Raw genomic sequence first — 23,219 nt, 5'->3', positions numbered from 1 at the left:
TTTGATGATCTAACCAAGATGTCCACACTTTATAAAATTTATGCATAGAGTCGTTAGCCACAGCAGACATTTTTTCTTGGACCATGGTATCCGACAACCTAGACAGGACTGTTTGAAAACTTAGAAAGGGTTTCCGCCAAGCTGGCGCTTTTACTTGACGTGTAGCTAGGAAAATGAAGGAAATCAGTTTGCACTGACTTTTAGAAAAAGTAGGGCCCAGTTTGTGGAGCAGTGCAATCCAAGCGTCCCTCCTAATAGACACATGCAGAACTGATCGTATATAATTGAAAACCTGTATCCAGAGCTATTTGACCACTGGGCAATCCCACCATATATGGCGGAAAGTACCGAGGGCCTTACAACCTCTGAAACAATACGGGTCACTCCCAGTAACAAATTTGGCAAGTCTAACTGGCGTCAAGTACCACCTAAACTACAAAAATATTTTTAAAAAGATACATTGTATTTATATACATTTTATATACGTTCCTGAATAAGTAGTATTCCACTGTGAAATGGGTCACAATTCAGTAATGGGGCAGTATTACATGGGAGAAGAAAAGGGGCACATCTATTTAAGGTGCATACACCATTCCAATTTTTATCGTTCCAATCGAACGAACGATCGATTGGGCAAAAAATCGTTCGTAAAAAAGTAAACAATGACGCCGACGAACGAGGAAAGTCGTTGGAAACGAACGACCGGACCGGCGGATCGGATTGGACGACGATCGTTGAACATCGTTCGTGTGTACGGTCGTTCGTTGATCGTCCATGTTCAGAGCATGCGTAATGAACGAACGTTCGTTCACTTTCCTGTCGTGCACATAGTTCCTCTATCGCTTAAACAATCGTATCTATTGTGTGTACAATATCTACGAACGATCGTGTCGTTATCTCTATGTGCAGGATCGGTGCTATACGATCGTTCGTAGATATCGTGCAGGATCGTTCGTCGTTCGTTTTCCAACGATAATAATTGGAAGTGTGTACGTAGCTTTAGATTTAGGACAAGTTGAGCAGAGGACAAGACTCAGATTTTGGTGTGAGGTCGTTGATGATAAAGGTAATAATAGTACAATAGGGTCAAACACTTGGTCCCTTTAAAAGCTATAAATCAGAATGAACTGAAGTCATTGCATGTAAAAACAAGAACCCAATGGACTCCTCAATTTGAACACAAAATGTTGCCAGTGTTAAGATTCCTCAAATCAGGTCCTGCAAAGTACTATAATGACAAAAAAATCCCAGAATTTGGCTAGAAAACCTATTGGATAAGATGCTTAAAACCTCAGTTTAATATCTTTGCATAGATGAAAACAAGCGACCCTGTTCTGCAGGAGGAATGCTCACCACGCCATTCATTATTTGTGCTTTAAGAGACTCTGAGAGAGCTGTTTTCTGTTCAATACTAAGGATGAGGTATGGGTTGGCTGTTGAAAAAACATACATTTTTGTATGAAAGTTCACCACCAGATCTAAGGAACAAAATGCAGAGCACAGCTTTTGCCCCTGGTTAAGTCACAACAACCAGTAGTTTGAAGAATTAAGTCCACAATTATAGCCCTTGAAAGTTTTGCCCTCGGGATATAACAAAAGCCTTTTTGATCTTTGATAATTCAAACCATGCTATTCCCTAATTCGTGGAACAATGTAATATACCGCCAAATACTCTGCTGCAGGCATGTATGTGGCACAGAAAAAGACACCAACCTCAATTGTGTGCACAGGATGTACAAGTGTTCATTCAACCAAGCAGAGTTGTCTATCCCAAGTTATGTGTTGGGATCTGCACATAATTTACAGATGGCAGTACATTTTTACAAAGAGGCAGAAAATATATATATGAAAGACCTGGCCCTCAAAAAAGGAGTTTAAAAACTGCATTAAGGGACTGTGAACCAAGTGTACAATTTCTGCAGCCTCTTGGCCATTCCACCTCTTTCCATGAGTTCTATAATAAAAAGTCTTAAAAAAACCCTCCAAGAACTGAAATGCTTTTTCCCCCCAAAAAGGCCTAAGCAAGTCAATCTACCTCAGTACATTTGGGGAGGTTATACCTTGCACGTACAAAGCCCCAGTACGCATTTCTAGAGAATATTTTCATTGTATATTTTTGGGTATATACATTATATTTGTGTTTCCCATCTCATCTCATGTCTCCTTTGTCAAGAAATAAATCCTTGTCTTCTGGGGTTTTTGGTTTTAGCTCTGCTTTATACAGTGCATGTGTCATTCTCGGAAATGGACTGTGTAGTCGGTGGTTAAGAAGCGCAGAAGCTCACCACCAGCAAGTTTAGTTCTTCTTTGAGCCAAATTTAGGTAGTTTGTTGTTTACAATGGAACTGCAATGGTTCAACACTGTCAACCAGTCCTTAGGTGCACCAAATCCCTGGTTATCACAGAAATGAATTGGAGCAATGGAAATCGCTTCTTGGACAGATAATTACCTGTGGTGTTTCAGAAGCTCCATGCAGCTCCTCTCAGAGGTCCAATAGTCACTTCCATTGGACTGCTTTAATGTTTGTGAACATGTTTCCCAGTGATTTGTACGTCACCAGATCAAGCCAAAAGCAAAAATATTCAGCCACAGCCAAATGCATTCAACAACCACTTGCAAAGCTATGGATAACACTGGTGAACACTCACAAATGCCTAGCAGGTACAAGTGAGCAGTTAATAGTGCATTTTTCAAGTAGAATACCTCTGCTGAGCCTACCTTACAGACAGGTATGAAAACCCATTCCATTCAGCATTTCAGTTATATACTTTATATTCATACATTTAAATAAACAAGAAGCCAAGCTCCATTTTGTTCTAGGTTGAATTAAGTAAAGTGAAGGTTGCAGCTCTTGTTTATGGAGCCAACCTGTCATCAGCTGAGCTCACATCTCCTCATAGTTGCATCCATGGCACTCCATTCCCTCCTCCTGCAGCTCTATTATGTCTCAGAATGTGTGGAGGCTGAAGGAAAACAAACATGCTTCTCCTTCCCAAGATGCTTTATGTGCCCCTCCTTCCTCATTATTCCCTCCTGCTTCTTCTCTGCCCATGAAGCTGGATCCTCCTCCTCCAGGATCCCACACACCACCTCCAATGCTCGGAAGATAAGGGGATTTCCTGAATGCAGCTTCACAACCACTCCTCTTCTCATGCCCCCTCCACACCCTCTTCAGCAACTCAACACATTCTCCATAAAGATGCAGCGTGATGAGCACTGAGTAACAACTCCACATAACACCGGGGAGCTGGGATCTGTGACTGAGCCGCCATCCACAGGCTGCATCTGGAAAGTTCTCCCTGGAAGAGGTTAGTAAGCAGGGGGGGCAGGGAGCCCCATGGAGCCATGGCCACCTCTTCATGCAGCTCCAGCAGTCTTCTTCTCTGGCTGTCATGCACACTGCTTCTCCTGCAGGATGTTGTCAGGAGCTGCTGGGGAGATTTGTGTTTTATTTTCTTTAAAGTTGTTGCTTGGCAGGGTCAGCTAGAAAGGATGTTCGGTAGAGTCATACCATGAGATGGCAGAGCCCTGGCATCATTGTTTATGTTGCTTGGCTGGAGAGATTAGAGAGGCCTCCTCCAACAGGCCTCTGGACTCAGCCTGCCATTGTGCCAGGATGGAATGGAATCTGCTTGTGTATTGGTATTAGCTAGGTGATGTGTTCAAAGGTAGCCCAGCCATGGCTTGTGTACTGTTGGAGGATTGATTGCAATGACAAGAAGTATAGTGTGTGTATGTACACAAATGTCATTGTACAGGTTTGTGTACACCTGTGGAAGAAAACATTGCCCTTTATTGCACTTTTGGGGGTGCTCAGCGAATGAATCCCGGGGCAATTTAAATGGAACCAGGACGCTCCTTTCCAGCCCCATAAATCACCAATGGGTGACACATAATGTTAGGATGATATGACACAAAAATGGGCCTTGGTTTTACCAGCAGAGGGTTGAAGATTTTGGATGTTTTACAGATGTGGTTGACCGGAGAATAAAGTGAAAGTCTTTTTACAAACCAGTTGTGTGAACCCAGGATGGGCATCATATCTGTAGGTGATCTGATTAGGCTGCTGTGCTCCAGATAGATATATAATGCGATGAATATAAACATATGGCTTAATGTACTTAATGTAACCCAGACCAAGAGGCAGGGAGGGGTACAGGTATACAGTACATACCAAGGATCCTTGGTTTTAGAGAGACTGTTTAACATGTGGAGGCATAAGGCTAGAGTACTGCCTTTCTTTCTTTTACTCCTTTTTTTTTAATTGGTAATACTGTATACATTTTTTTCATCCGTTATATGCTTAAATATTTTAAAACAGTATTAGAAACCATAACAAAAGTGTGTGCACTTAAAAAAGGCAAAGTGATCTGTTGGTGTCCATGAAGAATACAGCAACAGGTTTTTTTTTTGCCTTCTGACCCAGTAATTTTTACTATCCTTTCTTTCACTCTCCCCATACTCCATTCAGCTGCAGGGAGTGAAGACAGTATAGTTACTTCTGTACCAACATTGATACTTGCTAATTGACACATAATGGCTCATGGAAAATGAGTGCTCAAACACACTGGTTCTCTTACTTCTGGCAGCTAAGCTAAGAAGTTGGGGAGCAAAAGCAAGCAGAATGTTCTTCCAAGGAACGAAGAATTAAAGTAAAGGGGAGTGTTGTACTGGGGAAGAGGACCCCAAAGCAAAGGAAAAGAGTGCTACTAGGGAGGGGACACTAAAGCAAAGGGAATGTATTAATGGGGGGGTCACTAAAGAAAAGGAAAGTGTACTATTTGAGAGGGGGTCAAAAAAGAAAAGAAAAGGGGCTACTGAGGAGGGGACAGAAAGGCAAAGGAAAGAAGAAAAGTATACTACTGGGGAGGGGGTTACAAAAACAAATAAAAGGGGGAGTATGCCACAGGGGAAGGTGCATTCATCCAATTCCAAGGGGAGTATAAAAGCAAAGAAAAGCAGTGTTTGGTATTGGAAAGAAGGATATGTAGGGACAATCAGGCCAATGTGCTCCTGAGGAGAGAGACATTATAGTCCACTTGTTGCTTTCCTTTTAGAAGAAGAATGGTTGTCTGAAATCCCCAAACTCGTGATAATTGTATAATGAAACTTGCAGTACATGGTTATAGGGCTTTGTGAAAGGAGAAATGCAACTTGTGTTTGCTAACCAAGATATAGCACTTTAAATTCTTTGAAAAGAAGATTTGCACGGGCAGCACGGTGATTCAGGTAGCACTCTTGCCTTTGCAGCGCTAGGTCCCAGGTTTGAATCTCGGCCAGGACACTATTTGCACGGAGTTTGCAGGGTCTCCCCATGTATGCGTGGGTTTCCTCCGGGTACCCCAGTTTCCTCCCACATCCCCAAAACATGCAGTTACGTTAATTGGCTTCCCCCAAAAAATTGACCTTAGACTGTTTAAATGACATAAAACCATGGTAGGGACATTAGATTGTGAGCTGCTTTAAGGGACAGTTAGTGACATGACTATGGACTTTGTACAGCACTGCGTAATATGATGGCGCTATATAAATACTGTGTAATAATAATAACATTTGCAAACCTACGAAGCATTGTTTTCAATGATTAGCATAGATCCATAAACATTTCAAAACACAGGTTGTGTGTTGTAGGGGAGCCAGCTTGACCAAAAAGACAAATGCATAGCTCCTGTGGATCAGATACTTGACTTCATGCTTGCTGAAGGGTTTTTGTTGATAGTTTAGGTGTTTCAACGCTTTTTTTATTTTTTTTTTTTATATCTCAACACAAGAAGTTTCCTACTTCACTCTGACTTATCCAAACCTCTCTTAAACCTATGTCATCAAAGTAAATCATGCTGTCCAAAAGAAATGCAATTACAAGTCTTGTTGTAATGTAAGCTGTTGGTGGTAAGGAAGTCCAGCTGAACATCAGTAGAAGATTCTGTGGGGAGAATGGCTATGTTTTTGGCTAATGAGTAGTGTGTACCCTTAACTGAATTCTTTTTGGAGTTTGCATTTGCGTCTTCACTGCCAGAATGATATATATAGACAGAATGTATAGGTTAGATTATGAGCTCCTCATAGATATGGTTAGTAGCAAGGATATGGGTGACTCTGTAATGGGCTGCAGAAGGTGTCTGTGGTATATAAATGCATTGATAAATACATGTAGACAGGCTTTTCTCTAAATATAATAACTTATGCTGTGGCAGGAAGTCTTGGGCTTCTAAAAGCCCAATAACACAGGCTTGCCACTAGAATGGCATCTTCCAAGAACCTTTTTCCTAGCGTATTAGCATGCTCGCGCGAGTCAAAATTGTGGTACTGTTTTTGTGTTTTGTATTTTGTCCTCACTTTATGTTTATTATAGACGAGAGATGACCGATCATTTGAGGTCTATAAATTACTGATCTGGCCTTGCTGCGTGCGTTTCAGAATTTTTAGAAAGCAGTCGTTGCTGCCAGCTCTATTTATTTTACTATAAACTTCATTTGAGGAAGGCCAGCTGAAACACATACTTGTCAGATCACCCTTTTTTGTCCTTGGTGTTGACTCAAAACCTCACTGATTCTTTCTATTGAAGAACATAATGGACACTTTGCATTGTAGGTGTAGTTGCAGGAATCGTCCAATTTACCCATTAGTTAGCCGAAAGCTCTTTTCATGGTTAGTGGTAGTTTCCAGTTTGTTGCTTGGCACATTGTAGTAGACAAGGGTAAAGGAACCTGTTGGAATAAAAGTATGGGGACAGCCGTTACCAACTTTTTGTTGCATGTACAATTCCAGGTCTGCCATCCTTCTCCTTTCCTTCAAGTTACTGACCTGGAGCACTTATACAACCAAAAACTTGTCAATATATAATACACTGGGTAGTAGAGGATGGAATGTGAGACAACCATGAAACTTGCACTTTTAATAAAGAACAAATCTACAGTTTCAGCTCCCATTATCCTTCTATATCCCTGCCAGTTTATTGCATTGCGTTGGAGCAAGCATACAGGTCGAGAGTTCTGACATCACATGTGTCATGCTTGTTCTAAGTTAATGATACATAAAGTGTGTTTCTGATCAAGGCTGCTCAATTGTGTGTACGCATTAAACAATTTATCAACACACTTAACTACTCCACATTTAATCAAGGACTGTAAATTAGTTGCTTACAAATCAATGCATTGTTGAATTCACTTCCAAAACCAGCACAATACATTTTATCAGATATGATAGATTGAAAGTAAAAATCGTCTTGTAAATATTATACCTAACATCCCAAAGTACATACATAAAAAAGGATGCCTGCACTATGCAGAATGGAGGATAAAAGTTTTACCAGCCTTCTAACTCTGTGCATCACAGCATCTGTAGGTGGATGAGAAAAAGATATGTATTGCTTTACAAATAAAGGTCGGCAACTGTATTACTCATTTGTGTCCTTGTACATAAAGGGATGAGCTGGGAAAATTACCTTTAGAATTGCAGGGATACAGTACTCTTGTACAGGAGATTAGCAGCAGATTAGAAATCCTATTTTTAACCAAATATGAACTTAATTTTCAGTTGCAATAGATGTATACCTTACCTACATTGTATTTTGTTTGCTAGAACGTTGTGCATCTTGCATTTTGATTTAGGTAAAAACTTGTTTTTTTGTTTGTGTTTTATTGCATGCTATTGCTAATCCCCTGTCTCTGTGGGGCAACTTCATTTCTACATGAAGTCCAGCAGTGCTTGCGTGGCTTTTCCCATATGTTTTCTCAATATGACAGCAGTGGACCATGTCACATTCTATGTAAAAAAAAAAAAAAAACACTTTTGGTGTCCATTGGAAGCCCATATGACAAGCAGGAGCACATTTTAAAATTGGGGACACTCAGTAACAGCCACAAGGACCTGTGTTGGATCCCAAGCCTTTTTAATGAACGTTGCAAGGTTCAAAAATATTCAAAATGACATTTGAAATCACATTAGCATGCACTTCATATAATAGTTTATTATCGGGTTTACATGTACTTCAACTGAACTATTAACAATGCATTAGGCTGTCGGTAGAAATTGTGGAATATGGTATACTATGACTTCTGTGATTTATATATTCTATGTACAAAGTATGACTGATAAGAATGAGGAATCACAGGTCAGGTTGGAGGTAGTATCCAAAAACTTCTCATTGGCTCAAAGGCTAAATTAAGTGAGTTACTTATTGATGGAGTTAGCAAACAGAGAGATGACATCAAAGGGCATCATTTCGCTCTACTTTTGGGAACTTGTGTGACAAACAAGTAGCCAAATAATCAATAAACCAAACAAACATAGTAGGAAAAAGCATTATTCTTTATCCTTTATACAACCAGAGAATGCATTTTTTGTAGTAGATCAGCCTTTCCCAATGCCATCCTTTCAGATAGTAATCTCCAAAATCTGCCTCTACCTGTCCCCAGAGACCAGCAAACTCCTTGTACATGCTCTTATAATCTTTTGTTTAGAACATCCTCCTCCCTGGTATTCCACTAACCCGACTCTCTCCTCTTCAATCTATTATGAATGCTGCAGCCAAACTTACCCATCCTTCCCACCACTCCTCTTCTGCTGCATCTCCTTGTGTGTTACTGTCTGTATCTGTCTGCCATTTGCAGCGCTGTGTAATGTTGATGCTATTTAAATCCTGTTTAATAATAATAGCCAAAAAGATTATTAGTGTTGGTTAAACTGACCTGACCTGAGAGTCACACATTTCTGATTGCTCGAGGAGCCCCTAGCAATCTTTGGAGGAACCCTGGTTGAGAAACATGGTGGTACAAACCTAAAAGAACTTTGTAAGGCACCTAATGCTTCTCATTCCATTAGGATTATAGGAAGAAATAAAACCTGTCACCAACAACCCTTTAGCCAGGGTCAGAATCTGCTTCCGGTTTTTATTTTTTACTTTCCTCCTAGAAAGATTTCAGTTTATTTACTCTGTGGAATGAGGAGACAGATCAAAACAAATATTTACTGGCATTTATTAATCATAAGTATATTAGTTGGCAGTGTTAAAAATCTCTATCAGGGGCTAGGTATGAAGTTTTGGTTTGCTTTTCGCATTACTTTATGGTGAATTGTATGGGTTTTAGATTTGTGGTCCCGAAGTGCGTAAATTATATGCAAATTCACCCAGTACTAATGTGATCCATGGCCTTTGATCTATAGCAGGTTTACAAGGGCAGATGAGAGGGCTTTTGGTCTAGCAAATCTCCATACTGGGGGAAAAATGTAGGTTAAAAAAAAGATTTCTGGACTATCATCTGCAGTTATTAAAAAAAATAGAATTCACAGTGATTCTTGCCTTCTAGTCTGGCGCATTCATTTAGGCACAGATCTTCATCTTCTTTTAAACTATCCAGAATCTTGATTTACTATCACATCTGTAGCAGCTTCTGCAGAGCTCCATGAGCAAGCGTGCCGTTGCCAGTGAAATCCTGGATTATTATTATCATTATTATACTTTATTTATAAAACCCCAACATATTACAAATGACCAACAGATACAAACAATGACACTGGAGGAAGAAGGGACCCTGCTCAAAAAGCTAGATTGTGATATTGTTCATTAAACGTTCCCCCTTTGGGAAACCAAACTTTTCTAACTGAGCCCAATCTCTCCCTAAGAGATAGCAGTTTGAATTTGAAACATTTGAATGAAAGATGAATTACATTGGAATGCTGCTGATTTGTTTGGGCCAAGCTAATTGTAAAAGCCGAAGAAAATCAATGTTATTTTATGAGCTGCCAGTGTATGCTGCTAATAAAACAGTTTATGAACATTGTATTGTTCCAGTATGCCATATACAGCTTCACGGCATCCCCAAAGTATTCTATTTTAGGATTTCTGTATTTCCAATGTTACCCTTGAGCCACATGAAAAGACCCTCCCTTTCTTTTGGCCCCAAAAAAGACCAGAATTTAATTCCAAGATCTCTTCCCTCAATTCTATTGGGTTTCCCTAATTTCAAATAAAATTCACTGAATACTTGGCGATTAGTCAATCAGTATCTGGTGATTCTTTACTTTCTAGGGATATGAAGCAATGCCAATCAGCAGTCATCGCCAATACACTTAGCTTGGCATCATAACTTCTTATGCTCCTGCACTACTTATTTCACTTGGCTCTAAAGGATCCGGTGAGCAAAAAAAAAAAGCTGATCATAAGTGATGCGAAGCCTAAGTACATCTGTGTTCTCTATTCACTTTATGCTAAACCCATATAATTCAGTGTTTTTGCTTAACTTTTAGATGAAAATCCGGAATGTCAACAGAATTATTGTTTGACACCCCTGATGAGGTCATAAATGTCCAGTATGTTATTTTATTCCAGTTATCAGGTGATATTTTATAGTAGCAGAAGGATAGTTTTATTTATGAATACATTATGGTAAACAGTGCAAATACGTGAATTGAAATGAAATCACCACATTTTTACATGCATGGCTAGCTTTAGAGAGATTATTTTTGAATTGGTCAACTCGAGGGCTTGCATTGTACAAAGGTGCAGTAAAGAACAGCCATTGTGCAGTGCTGTGGAGCAGGAATCTGAGCTTGGTTATGTAATGATTAAATATGGCTGTCTACATGAACATACATAAAAAACTTTTAAGTAAAAGATGGATTCTCTGATTTCCTTACTGTATGAAAGCAACAAACCAGAAAATACCCTTTGTTTTAGACTTAAGACTAAAAGAAAATCTTTAAAAAATAGGAATATGAAAATAATGGAATCTTGACTCCTACATGAATCCTTAACATTAGTTTGACTTCATTGCCTACCTTATTGTACCACACATAAGCTTTTTATTGTACTGATTACGTTCCAATACTAACTTTTTTGTGTGTATATTTTTAATCCTATGTCAATGATCACCTTGTCAGTTTGATAATAAATGTTTTACTCTATAGATTGTGTCAACTGTGTGCTGTGAATATATTAATAAATGGTTTCTGAACACTGATCACATCTGTGAGTCTGTGGGAATGTTGACTCACTGGTGTATTGTTGCACATTATTTCTACGCAGGGCAAGTAGCTTATGTTTCTGAAACTCACTGGAGCATTGAGTTTTTTTTTTTTTCCACTTGGGCTTTGAATCCGTTAATTGTTTATTCTCTGGGGCTTTGTGGCTTTTTGTTAATTTTCTCACTGGAGCTTTTAGTCTTTATTAATTTTTTTTTCCTGCCTTGACCTGGGATTATATTTTGTATTGCTTGCAAAAATGCCTATTTAATTCATCTTTATTCATCTCAGAAAATCTGAAAAGATGAAGGATATGATTGTACCCCCCCTGTGAATTAAAGAGCATTCTACTTTGTAAATAACAGAAGAATTGTTGTTTTTCTTCTGCTTAGTGAAGGTAAATATGTCTGTTAAATACAGAATTTCTGCTAAAATACTGACTTTAATCTTTTATTTTTTGCTTTTGTATTGGGATTATGAGACCTTTACTTTTAATTTCAAAGTCCAGTTCTGGGAGAAAAATAGATTTTACATTTCCTGTTCCGTCTTGACAAGAAGTGAAGGAGAATTTCCTCAAAAGGACACAGCTAGTGATCAACAATATCTGTGGATCCTACCATGTAGATCCCTAAATTTTTCCACCTCCTATAACAAACTAAACTCTCCAGAGTTGAAGCTAGAGGGAACAAGACACAAACGCTGGCGAGTGTGCTAACAATGATCAGATTTTCTTCATGTTATTGATTCAAAAAAAAAAAAAAAAGCTGTTGCGTTAGATGGAGTCCTTGCCAAAAGTCTATTTGAAACTGTCCCATTCACAGGGTGACAACACTGATGTGCAATTGCACTGCAGAGTGAAGCGTATTGCCCTGATAAAAGAAGTAGAAAAAAAATAAATCGAATGTCAGGAACGAAAGTTTAAAGGTGAAAACTCAGCCCTTGAATCCCTTAGGGTGACTTTAATATTGTTTTTGGGTCTTTGTATTTGAGAAAGCTTTACTCCTGCCCCAGTTTGTCTATTTTGCAAACTTACAGGTTTTTCTTTCATTCTGGGGTTGCTTTAGTTTTGCCCATCTTGCTAAGGGGCCTTACTGTTTTTTTGACCTGACCATAAATAGCATTCCATATTGTGTTGTTGATGCCAATTTAAAATACTGTATGCTTTAGTGCATTGAGCAAGTTTGCAATTATTATTAATAATATTGTTGTTCTTGATTGGTTTTTCTTCAATACTTTATCAAAGATTTGCCATATTAACTCTGATCTTCTTGATGTTTACTGAAATCTAGAAACAGTTATGTTTAACTTGCGGGTATGAGACATTTTAACTAAATGCAGGTGGACATAAATGGCAATCTTTTCCACAAGTTTTTATTTATTGTAGTTTAGCACATCCTTAGGATGCAGTGGCTGCGTTTAATTTTTTTTCAGGGTTTTTTACTGGTAATTCTGCAAATAGTGACCATCCTGAACCCATTTTAATGATGAATTCATTTTATGGAAAGATTGAAAATGAGCAAGATTTCCAACTTTTCAGTATAGGCAAATAATATTATCTTTTAGATTATAACAACTGTAGCTGTGTGTAGTTCTGTAGCATGTGTACTGGTAAGATAATTTTGCATTTCTCCTTCCTTTTATATTAAACTCTGTAAGACCGAAAAGAGAAATGAGGTCTCTTAAAAATTCTAACACCATCTTCTCAAAAATCCAAAATGGCCCCCATACCAATTACCTCTCTGGCTATGTGTGGCCTGTCCAAAATATTGCTAGACTGCTTTACACATAATTTCAAACTAGTATAGCTATCCCGCAGTTAAAACTAAACTCCTTTTGTAATAATTATTTGCACATCAGAATTTGAAAAGAATAAGGATCCAATGAATCTGTAGGAAATGTACACGTGCATATAGGCAGCAAAGATTGAGTAATGACTAAATATACTTCTGAACCATTATTGTTTAGTGATGGCTGAGATAAATCTGGCCCAGGCTGTATTGCCAAACTGCTGCTTAGTTTAGTTCAGGACTTGCATGTGCTGTCTGGCAGGGATGTGTGCATCATAAGTATAACTGAACAGAATTAAAGTTCTTTGGGTTCGTAAAACTGTTCATATATTTGTATTTAGGCTGGATATTCAACTATTTGCCTGGAGCTCTTAGCTCAGTTTTTACTTGCACATTATAAACTTCCTAACCATTTTCTTAAACATTTTTATCAAAAACCAACTGATATATTTCACATCTGTGTGACTGAATTAACAGACCAGTCATTTTTTTATACACACATACCCATAAATAAGATTTGTGCTATGAAAAAGTACATATGACATTTGTAGGCCTTATGGTCCACATGGGTGTATACCTCCTAGAAAAGATTTTACCATTCTGTTTTCTAGATTATTAACAGATGGCAAGAGGCTGGGTAAATACTATTTTCTCTTTGCCTAGTATGCCTAGTATCAGCTATGCTATTCTGTACAAAAAAGTTATGCACTACTATTGTTGCTATTAAAATGTGTTTAACAGCCTGTGGCAGCTACCTCTTCCTTGCTTTGTCCTGGATTCTACCATCTACCTGGGAACATTAAGGACTCTGGTAAAGGATTATGGCCTAAACACAGATGGATTATACCTGTTTACTTATTCCCATTCTATGAGCACTTTAGAATGTTTGTTTTTTTTTCCTTTGCTTTGGAGTTTTTCTCCCTTCTCCATCACCAAAACTTATTCAAACTGAGGCTTTTTGAGAGTTTTCCTGACTTTATAATAATTTATTCCAAAAATCCATCCAGCAAAATTCCATGATGCTGTGAACTCCATGCTCCCTAATACCCCCAAATTAAAACGGCGTTACAGCACAGAAAGAAGTAATGCACCACTCCTAATAAAAAAAAATCTTTTCTCTTGATAAATACATTTCCTTGCCCAATTTAGACCTTTTTTTTATTCAGCAAACTGATCTTGTCCAGGATTGAAAACATTTGCTAACAAATAGCAATTACCTTTTAAGAAATCTATTCCAGCATGTTTACTGTCCTATAATATGACAGACTGTCTGTAAAAATGTCCCCGCTAGACTCTCTTCTTCTTGCCTTCAGGTCTGTAAATGAAGTCTAATACTTTCAAATTCTCATAATCCTTATAACAATTTGTTCAGAGTTCTGTGCTGTCCTAGGAATTGTCTCTATTATGTAGCAGAACATAATGTTTTGGAGGCTTTTGGTAATAGTCTGTGATGTTATGACCAGGGAGATCATGAAGAGGTCCAGCTGGTTCTAGGGGAAGAACAACAGAGATGTGTTGGTGAAGGGAATTTATAGTACAGGTTGACATTCAAAAATCCGATAATCCAGTTTCTTCAGTTTTCTGAGCGCATTTTCAAATTTACATTGTTTTCTGGAGGCGCCATTTATGTTTTGATGGTGCAGTACTCCAGTATCAGCTGTTGCAGGTGCTTTCCTTTTCATTTATTTGCTGCTGTATGCATTATGGATTCAGCAAAGAAAAGAGGTGTAAAACATAAAACATTGTGCGTTGTTGATCGCTTTTATCGCCTTTCATTTAGTGTTATTTCATTTTAATATATACAACATATATAACCTTCAAAAATCCGGAATTTTTGAAAACTGCACTCCTCAGGTCTGGGGGTTGCCGGGTTTTTGTATGTCAACCTGTACCTAGTTTACAGAATCAACCTGGAAGAAGGCAATATTGAAAGAGAAAGGCAGGTCAAATGTCAAATGTTTCTGACTGTATTGCGTAATGTTGTAAGCCACAGCAGTTCTACGTAAATCTAAAGGAGTATTCCTCCAATAGACTGACTACATAAATGTGAGTGCTTTTGGCAGCACAGATGATAAATGGCTTTTTTTGCATCTTTGCCTTTTGGGATTGCATGCTATCTATTTGCGTTCCTGTGTCTTCATGGGTTTCCTTCCACTATTGAAGAACATTAGTAGGTTGTTCATAATCAGTTTCTTCTTATATATTCTTATATAATAATCTTATTATAGATTTTAGAGAGGAATTGTTGCATATGTATGGGATTGCATGCTCTGCCACCATCTTCCCTTTAGTGTTTACCATCCACTATTCTGCATTGTACAGGCTGTGATGTGTGCTATGTTCTTGCAGCTTCCTCTTTGCATCCAGGAAATTTTTTCTTAATACCCATTAACATATTTGGCATGGGTAATATGATACCTTTACAGAGTTTCTAAACCTTCCTTACTCTTTCCATAATTCTAGAACTTTAAACATAAAAAAATATCCTTTTGCTGTATAGACAGATTTTATTTGCCGCAGTGTTTGGTTAAATACAATATTGATTACTTTCTAATATTTAACCCTTGACCTTTGACTTTACTCAAAAATATTAAGCTATTCACTTATATGGTGCATGAGCTGTAAAATGCATGAATAGTATTGTGTAGAAAAAGTCTTTTCCTGTCCACTCCATGTCAGCACACAATGGGTTACTGGCCTTGAATTTATCTAGTTAAGCCCTGAGAGTGGGAGTGGAAAGGATTGACCCATCCTGTGCTGACATGGAGTTTATCAAGAAAGGGAAATTTACTGTAAATAATAAATTATTCTGTGTTCATTACATTTTCTTTATGTGCTGAAGTGTATCTCTGGGTTCTCTTCCTTTAGCACCCCCCATGAGAGATTGGTGGTATTAGCTCACAGGGAGATCTCTTCCCCTCTTTCTTTTTTTATTAACAATTTTTGCTATTTTAATCTTATTTAATGATTCAACTTACTGTTTGTTTATATAATAACATAAATAGACGCTTAGGTGCCTAATAGCTTCAGAAAAGGCATAATTTGCCAAAGAAGATTGGAATTTCCTTTTCTCTACTGACTTATTTCCCTTTTTCCTCTAACCTATTTAATGTACAGCGCTGCGTAATATGTTGGCGCTATATAAATCCTGTTTATTAATAATAATAATAATAATAATAATAAATAATCGTCCATTATTTGCATTTGATGAATGACACATCCATTTCATTCATTTCTTCAAACAGGTTGACAGTCTTTTCTAGAATGATATTTGCATGGTAGAAAACATCTGTTGGTTGGAATCTTCTGGAGGAGCTAAACCTGGCAAGAGTTTTATTGTATAGTGGTATGTATACTTTATTGAAGCCTTAATTGTTCAGTTAACATTAAGCATTTTTATAACTGATCTTGTTTTACATAAAGTATTGTGCTATGTGGAAAGACTGTAAAGATTAAAAAAAATTAATGTACAACAATACAAGTTTTGGGAAGAGATCCTGTGTATGTATTTTAGCGGTTTCTCTGAAGTTGAGCATAACTGAAAACATTCAATAGAACACAGTATATCATGTAATAGTAGCCCATAAAATGTTCCCTTTCAGAAGCTAAATTTGCCAAAACCGAAAATACTTAGTGTTTTATCAGCCTGCAGCCTGTCTCTGCATTTTGCACCCTCTAGGTTTTTTTTTTGAATGGCAGTTCAGAATGAGAATTTGTAAGGGCACTATATATATTTAACCTTAAACTGGTGAGCTGTAATGCTTTTCTTTAAAGCTTATGGACCATTTTGATTTTCGAAATTCTTTGTTTGTGAAGACATACAGAGACCAACTATAAGGCTTAACATGTTTTGCATCCTTTTCCCAGAGATGTGAATTATATTGTGTACACCAGATTTATAGTGTATTTTTTACAAGGTTTGATACATAGTTATGAAATATAACATTTGCACTAAACCTTTTTATTCTACAAGTTCTCTGCTTTTGAAAAATATTATTTTGGGTTCTAAGTAAGGTTTTGGGGTATGATGAACATTTTCATTTGTGCTGGAAAGGAAAACTTTTTTTTTCTTATTTTTCTGTAGGGGTTACTTGATGGTCTTTGAACAAATGTTTCTTAGTTTGCTTGGTATATTATACATTGTAATCTATTAATTGTTTTCAGAAATTGTCATAAATAACATGCAGTAATATTCCAGTCACTAGTTAGAACCAGCTATGATTCAGTTTTATTGGAGTTGATTTTTTTTTATCTTTCACTTAAGCGCAGGGTGCAAGGAATCTGAAATTCCATGCTGTGCATCAGTCTCCATTACTCTAGTTTAGGCTTTGCACCAAGTTCAAAATTGTATGTGTAACTGAATCCGAGCAGGATAACATTAGCATTAGGTGAAATATTTTAAAGTAAACCTGTCACAAACCTGATCAATTCAGAATAAGCATATGGTAAAACTTTGTATAAACAAAGGTTACCATTCAGTAAAGGCTACATGTCAAAATGATAGGTAAATCCAGAGATACAAGCAGCTAATGCAGATAAGAATGAGGAAAATGCCGTCAAGGTCACAGCAAGGTGGCAACTTTGCCAGATTGTGTGGTGTGAAAGCAACAGAGGCAAGACCATGCACCCTATGGTTCCTGCTATGATCCAGTAGGTAGAGCTTTGGGGGTGAAAGCCTTTAAGGTCAATTGCACATTGACAGTAAAGATTTGCATAGAAATTAGGAAGTTGACCCCTAACTTTTTTCTTTCCTTTTTTTTCATTTTGTGGTTGGTATAAAGTTCTGGGACTGGAACTTACAAGCACACGTTTACATTGTAATGCTAGGAATAAAAAAAATGGGTTTTGGAAGTATAATTTTGACTTTAAGGGCTCCCACAAGCTGCCAGGAAAACGAATATGATTATGGGTCAGTTTTTTATTTTATTTTTTACCTAATGCTTTATTTCTTTTTAGAATAGATATCACAGCTCATTTGCCTGAAAAAGAAAAAAACAACATTAGAACATGACATCCATTATAAGTAGGCTACTAATTCGAAAGAAGAGCTAAAAAAAAACAGTACTCTATTTATGTTGATCCAGGCAACCTTCCAAAATTTATTTAGGACCTTGGATGCCTCAAGTGTCCATTTCATTGCATTCTCTCCATCTTGCCCCCAGAGATCTCCTTCAAAAGTAAACTCCAGAGAGCTGCTGTCAACATCCTAGTGGTAAGTCTGGCTTAGCGATGTCAGTAACTCTAACAGCTGATCACAGGACTTTGTGGAATCAACTCTTTTTTTTTTTTTTTTTTCCAATGGAAATCATTTAATATCACACAGATTTTTTTTTTTTTTTTACAGTAGAGAGAAGACTAACTCTTTATAATTAGTAATTTACTCTTTAGAATTAGTAATTAGTGCTGTCACCTTGGGTTCAGTTGCCAACAAAGGCTTTTCGCATTCATTATCACCGTATGTTCTCCAGATGCTTGATTGTTGCTTCCAAATCATACTAAAATGCTGTTCAGTGCTTTGCTATTCGGGTCTTTAAGAGGACAAGGTAAGAAGTTGCAGCTGGTGAAGGAGCAAGGAGAGTTTAGTTCAGTGAATACAAACAGGCAGGTTAGTTTCTTTCTTTACAGAAGAGACAGTCAGATCTTCAATAAAGAACCTCCCTTCCCACTCTTTTTAAAGATCAGACTTTGCACAGAAGCGTGTGCATTGAAACTATGGATCCTGCAAATAATAACTGCAACTTCTGAAAATGCTGGTTCCCAGGCTGTCATGCTCACTAACTTTAAGTGCTTTGAATTACTGTCCACTTTGGCAGTTCCTATGTATAGATCAGACCCCCCTTTCAGACCTTATTACATTTACCTAGATAAGGTATGCTGTTCTACTCTGGGTTTTGTGATCTAAAGAAAATAATGCAGTCTTCATCAGAGTATCCCAGGATCTTGTGGAAAATAAAATGTGTGCAGTGACAATGATGGTTCAATTGTAACAGCGATCAGTGCAGATTTAGCAGCTTCCAATAGCCAAAGTCAGGAAGTAAATACTTAAAATGTACCTCAACTCAACATAATTATTTTACAAAGAAGGGTATACAACCCTTCTAAATAAAATAATATGTTGTTGTTGTTTTTTTTTTTTTTTAAAGCAACACCCAAAAAAAAGGTTTGCAGCTCTTTAAGACTTGATCACTTAATCAAGGAATGTCCAAATTCCGTCCGGGGGCCAGTTGCGGCCTGTGTTCAGATTTCCACCTACCCGCAGCATCTGCCATAAAATCAATAATGTGCGGCCCGCCAACACCATTGACCACAGTATAAAATACACGCATACACAGAGTTGATCAACTGCCTTGCAATTATCGGCCCGCTACTCGGCGGGCATAATCGGCAGGACTGGAATCTCCATTTGTGCACAGGGAATCCCCTACGTCATTATAGTGGATGTGTGCTGTGTGGGACCTGCATGGACTACGCCCACTCTGTTTCTAAGAATGCACTCTGCACAGAGCCCGCACTGACAACAGACTTCATGCACAGGGAATCCCTCACGTCACCCCTGTGGGCGTGTGCTGTGCGGGATCTGCGCAGACCAGGCCCACACTTGCCCTTAGTATGTGCTGAATGGTCGGCTCCCACACATTTTTACCTCACCAAGTCTGGCCCTCTTTGCAAAAAGTTTGCACACCCCTGGCTTAGTTTAAATGTTAAACTATATACATACATATGATTTCTCCACATTTATACGACATAAATCAGGGAGGATGGTATTTTCTTTGACATTGTTTTTTTTTAACATGCATCTAGCAAAGTAAAAGTAGACTTATTTATCATTAACTCTGAAGGGTTCAGTATTATATAACAATGCAGAATCTTGCTGCTCCTTACTGCACTGATGTCCAGAGATTTTAATAAATGCCCTCTATACCTCCAAAAGGCCACTCTTCTGCCAATAATATTTAATTTATTCCTCTTTCCCCCGAGAAAGTCGTTTGTGAAATGCATTGGGAGGGTTTTATTTTTAGTAGAATAATACTTACGGTACTTAAACGCATTTTAAAAAGTTTTGGAGTGTTTGAAAGTGCCCATCCCCACTATTTGTGTTGTATAATGTAAAGGAGGGAATTAAATATCTGTGACTGTTTGCACATTTTAAGTAATGTTTTTATTAGGTAATTTTTGTAACCAAAAAATTTTTTTTTTTAAATACTCATAAATGCCCAAAAAACTTCTATAATTATATTTTGAATACATTTCAGGATGTAGTACATGTATTTTTGCAGCCTAAGATATAGTAAACACACTGGGATGCCCACTGAGCAGCACAGCTTGGTGTACATCTGCTTTTCTGATATAACCTCAAAAGGTGTTCTTATATACAAAGCACTTTTAAGACCTTTAAAGATATCCTCACAATATCCAAGGTATATATTGGTTTTACTTTTGCTAGAACTCCTCCTATGGTTTACAGTTAAATATGCATGTTGCAGTACACATACATCTGCTTTCATTTTTAAGACCTAGAGATTGAAGTAAAATCTCTGGTGTCTCGCAAGTAAACAAATTTAGTATTGATTGCAATGCTGTGAATGAAACTTCCTGTTTCCTTTCTCTCTATTGATTCCCATGTAGAATCCAATAGAGGCTGGTAACAATGTACCTGGCTTTCAAGTGGATTTCTATAGAAATATATGAAGCATGCAAATAATAGAGGGTGAACCTTGCGTCGGCCCCATTGTACTCACTCTACTAAAAGAAATAAGTAATCTCTCTAGTGGGGGCACAGCAATGAAAACCAAACAGAAATCTTTACGTTTCCCTACTTCCAGACAAGATAAAAAACATTGTTTTTTTATTCCTGAAGACTGCATCCAGTTATGAAGCTGAGTGCTAGGTCAAAGGACCAAAAAAAAAAAAAACAAATATATGTTGCTACTGAACTTCACAATGACAAGTCTTAGTTTAAGACACCAATAGTAATTTACCTTTTATGCTTGCCATTAAAGTATTACAGGTGACATGACTATCCTAAGACCAGACAAATTTCTTATATATTTAATAGATTCCTTATAAATTAGCCCTACATGGTCATGACCAAGCTTATAGTATTGATGTTTTAAACATTGTTTTTAATATGTATTTTTAGCTTTTTGTTATTGGTTGCTATTTAGTGCATAGCCTGAGGTGAAAACCCATGTCATAATTTACTGTAATTTTTATCCCTTTTTTATGTATAAAACTATAAGATGTTACACAATACAGCCAAAACACAATGGAGCTAAACGAGGTCACACTGGGGTATCTATTGTGTTTTTGAGCCTTAAAGCCAAATAAGTGATGAGGGCCCTTTAATTTATGTGGCCAGCTGGTGTAGCTATTCTCTTTTAACCCATCTCAAATATCAATGGCTTAGTGACCTTCTTCTCTTGTTATGCTGCAGCAGAAAAAAGAGCTTCCAATCTCCCATATGGTAAACCTTTTCTCTTTTATATCTATCAGCTGGCCAAGACTCACAACAAAGATTTCTTTCTTGTTTAAGCTTCTCCCAGGAATCCCTTGTCTAAACGTATTTTGCAACAGCTGCTATCCGGATGTGGGCTCCCTATCTGGATTATCATTGAACCATTTAGCTGATACTTAGTGAAGCGCAGGATAGATATTTTAAGGATCCTTGTTCTTTAAAGCTTGCAAAACAGTTTATATTGAATAAGGCTATGTACACACGTGCAATAATTGTCGTTGGAAAGGATCTTTCACAATCTTTTCTAACGACTGCATGATGCATGAACGAGTGCAGTACATACAGCACCGTTCTGCTCTATGAGAAGGGGAGGGGGAGAACGACGTAACAGCACCCCGTTGCGCTCTTTCCCTCTTCACTTCTATTACGATCGTCTGTGGATCCACCAGGTTGGTTGTTCAAATGATGGACGATAAGTGCTGTACACATGCAAGATTCTCGTTCCAGTGCTCAACCCAGAAATTTTTTAAGCCGGGTCGGAAGAAATTGTAGGTGGGTGGCAGCCCCTGTATTGTGCGGGTGGGTGCTGAAAAGTGCCAGGTGGTGCGCCCAGCTAAAATGGCCTGGGGAGAACCCTGTCGTTCAATATCGGCCCTGAGCCATTGCACGTGTTTACCCAGCCTAACTGCATACAATGTTTTGTTACCAGGTATCTTTGTTGTGTCAATATGTATTTTAAACATTCATCAGCTCAACTGAAGCAACATATGCATGAATCCATGTTGAAAAATGTTAGGTAGCCACATTTTTCTTGTTACAAGGAAAGCTATTAGTTCTGTTTAATGTAGAAATGTTCTTTTATTATCATTCTTGCTATATTGACGTATTTGCTCTGTCCTAAAAGTTTCAGTTAATACCCTAAGCCCTTGCCATGGGTTTGTGTTTGCTTGTCGTTCTTTAAATATGGTATTCCCTGTTCTTTGGGGGTTTTTTTTGGCTATAATGCCATGCAGGGTGTCACGGGAACCTGAAAAAATGAGATGCATACATTGTCTTTAGCATGGCTGGCATGTGCTTGAAATAGTCATTGAAAGCATGCATGCACTCCCTCTGGTGCCAGGGATGATAAAATGCAAAAAGGGTGGTCATAAAACCTTGTTCAGCGCTCACTTCCCAGCAGGAAGTTCAGTAGAACTATGAGCAATCAGTTGTGCTTTGAGTTGGGTAAACAAAAAAATAAAAATAATACTTAGGGAGACTAGAGGCTGCTAGGTCTGCTGGCTGAAGTGCTAAAACTTTGCCACAGCTCAAGGAAACCCTAGCAATGTGTTGTAGAACTCTCTTTAAAGGAAGGCTAAGAAATGTTTCCTGTGACAATTATTGAGCATGTCATACATGGCTTTAGAGTTTGTACAATGAAACAGACCAATATCTTCACCTGATACAGGTTTTTTGGGATTTTTTTCATCATAGCACAAAACCTCACACGCTGATCCCTGTTTTCTCTAATATAAAGATTCCTTCCTATGGATTAAAAGTGCAGGAGATGAGGGGCATGAACAATACTCTTTAAACTAGGACCTAAATTGAATAAAATATAATTAAAATATGTAAACCTAAATATATAAAAAAAATAAATAAATGAAAATGTAAGTAAGAAGGTTTTTAACTATATACTTCATTTCAGGAAAATAATAATAACGTAATTAAATTGTGCCTTTCTGTAGGAGCGCAGTATACATTTTAGCTTTGTTTAGTTATGATATTTTAATGAACCACCTCCTATTGCTTTCTAGTTCAACATGGGTAAAAGTAATGAAATGTTCTAAAAGATTAACCTTTATTAACCTATAAAGCTGGGGATTTCAAAGACATCTGGGAGGGAGCCTAGGTAATGTGACTGCTTTAAATACCTACAGATTTGACCCCTTAGTACGCATCCTAGATTTTTTTGGTTTTTTAATGATTTGGGTTGGGATTAACATTTATGTTGTCTTGGCTTGCACCTGGTAAA

At 37.7% G+C, this 23,219-nt stretch overlaps 1 protein-coding gene across 3 annotated transcripts in view; it reads left to right on the top strand.

Moving 5' to 3' along the window:
- The first annotated feature begins 3,091 nt into the window (after window positions 1–3,091).
- CUEDC1 (CUE domain containing 1) overlaps window positions 3,092–23,219 on the top strand; it is a 69,140-nt gene continuing 49,012 nt past the window's right edge. The window contains exons 1-2 of one of the 3 annotated variants that reach the window (XM_072422132.1): window positions 3,092–3,309; window positions 15,996–16,096. The gene's annotated coding sequence lies outside the window, so the exon portion shown is untranslated. The remainder of the gene's footprint in view (window positions 3,310–15,995; window positions 16,097–23,219) is intronic. The other 2 variants (XM_072422114.1, XM_072422122.1) reach the window with 2 other exon arrangements.

Source organism: Pyxicephalus adspersus, chromosome 1 (assembly GCF_032062135.1).
Source record: "Pyxicephalus adspersus chromosome 1, UCB_Pads_2.0, whole genome shotgun sequence".
NCBI classification, from domain to species: domain Eukaryota; kingdom Metazoa; phylum Chordata; class Amphibia; order Anura; family Pyxicephalidae; genus Pyxicephalus; species Pyxicephalus adspersus.
Note: the sequence above shows the minus strand (reverse complement) of the source record. Positions and strands in the feature narration are given on the sequence as shown.